Here is a 2,494-nt window from a genome sequence, read left to right as displayed (position 1 = left end):
TTTAATGTCTTGAATTATGCTCTTTGTATTTGGAACTACGTCAGACCTGATTCCCGTTTAAGAGGGGATACGTAGGCGCTCCTATGGAGTTCGGTCTTATCATAATAAAAAGTTCATTTTCCCTTCTAACTGTTAACTGGGGCAGAATTTTTGAAAGGGTTTCAAAAATTCCATCAGAAGAACATTTTCTTGCAAGTGATGATACTGAAGTAGAATTCTTTGCAGGGACTCAAAATTCCTACAAAAGCATTTCTTCGCGCAAATTAGTAACTGGCGCAGAATTTTTGAGAGGGTCTCAAAAATTTTTTCTTGCAAAACCTCGATACTGGGGCAGAATTTTTGAGAGGGTCTCAAAAATTCCATTAAGAGGACATCTTCTTGCAAATCACGATACTGGGGCAGAATTTTTGAAAGGATTTCAAAAATTCCTTCAAAAACATAATTTCTTGCAAATCAAGACTGGGACAAAATTTTGAGAGGATCTCAAAAAATTCACATTAGTCAAGCTACAATCTGCAACGAAGATCAGAATAGTAGAAGTTCTACACTGGGGCAGAAAATTTTGAGGGGACCTCAAAATTTTTGACAACACTTCAAAGGACATTCTAGCAGACGTCAAATGAGCACTGTGCCAAATCAGGCATACAGATCAACCTCCCCCTTAAACTAACTCTTTTTCTTTGAATGCAGAAAAGACAGGTACATATACAAGAAGCAACTTCAACACCACTTGAAGGATCAATATGCCTATATCCGAAAGATCGCTAATCAATGGCATTCCGACCTTCCAATAGGAAGAATGATCAAACTATACTATTCAGAGCTCTAAAAATCGCCAACAAATGGCACACTGCCTTTCCAATCAGACGAAATGATCAGACTATTCCATTTCAAGCCCGACAAATCAACCTTTTCAACTGTACCTACTCCTTACAATAGGACGAAGGGTCAAAGCTACAATAATCTAAACTCGAAGATTGTCAACAAACGACACTCGACCCTTCTAACAAGGCGAGGGTCCAAGATATTTTATGCCCTCAAAGCGACTATTATGTATGTGCCCGAAGATTTGCATTGTGCCCGATATTGCATGTGCCCGAGAATTACATCATCTGCATGTGCCCGAGATTGCATTGTGCCCGATATTGCATGTGCCCGAGAATTACATCATCTGCATGTGCCCGAGATTGCATTGTGCCCGAGATTGCATGTGCCCGATATTGCATGTGCTCGAGATTGCATTGTGCCCGAGATTGCATGTGCCCGATATTGCATGTGCTCGAGATTGCATTGTGCCCGAGATTGCATGTGCCCGATATTGCATGTGCTCGAGATTGCATTGTGCCCGAGATTGCATGTGCCCGATATTGCATGTGCTCGAGATTGCATTGTGCCCGAGATTGCATGTGCCCGATATTGCATGTGCTCGAGATTGCATTGTGCCCGAGATTGCATGTGCCCGATATTGCATGTGCTCGAGATTGCATTGTGCCCGAGATTGCATGTGCCCGATATTGCATGTGCTCGAGATTGCATTGTGCCCGAGATTGCATGTGCCCGATATTGCATGTGCTCGAGATTGCATTGTGCCCGAGATTGCATGTGCCCGATATTGCATGTGCTCGAGATTGCATTGTGCCCGAGATTGCATGTGCCCGATATTGCATGTGCTCGAGATTGCATTGTGCCCGAGATTGCATGTGCCCGATATTGCATGTGCTCGAGATTGCATTGTGCCCGAGATTGCATTGTGCCCGAGATTGCATTGTGCCCGAGATTGCATTGTGCCCGAGATTGCATTGTGCCCGAGATTGCATTGTGCCCGAGATTGCATTGTGCCCGAGATTGCATTGTGCCCGAGATTGCATTGTGCCCGAGATTGCATTGTGCCCGAGATTGCATTGTGCCCGAGATTGCATTGTGCCCGAGATTGCATTGTGCCCGAGATTGCATTGAGCCCGAAGATCGCATTGAGCCCGATATTGCAAGTGCCCGAGAATTACATCATTGCATGTGCCCGAGATTGCATTGAGCCCGAAGATCGCATTGAGCCCGATATTGCAAGTGCCCGAGAATTACATCATTGCATGTGCCCGAGATTGCATTGAGCCCGAAGATCGCATTGAGCCCGATATTGCAAGTGCCCGAGAATTACATCATTGCATGTGCCCGAGATTGCATTGAGCCCGAAGATCGCATTGAGCCCGATATTGCAAGTGCCCGAGAATTACATCATTGCATGTGCCCGAGATTGCATTGAGCCCGAAGATCGCATTGAGCCCGATATTGCAAGTGCCCGAGAATTACATCATTGCATGTGCCCGAGATTGCATTGAGCCCGAAGATCGCATTGAGCCCGATATTGCAAGTGCCCGAGAATTACATCATTGCATGTGCCCGAGATTGCATTGAGCCCGAAGATCGCATTGAGCCCGATATTGCAAGTGCCCGAGAATTACATCATTGCATGTGCCCGAGATTGCATTGAGCCCGA

Source organism: Solanum tuberosum, unplaced genomic scaffold (genome assembly GCF_000226075.1).
Source record: "Solanum tuberosum cultivar DM 1-3 516 R44 unplaced genomic scaffold, SolTub_3.0 scf00004, whole genome shotgun sequence".
Classification (NCBI taxonomy): domain Eukaryota; kingdom Viridiplantae; phylum Streptophyta; class Magnoliopsida; order Solanales; family Solanaceae; genus Solanum; species Solanum tuberosum.
This window is presented reverse-complemented; position numbering follows the sequence as displayed.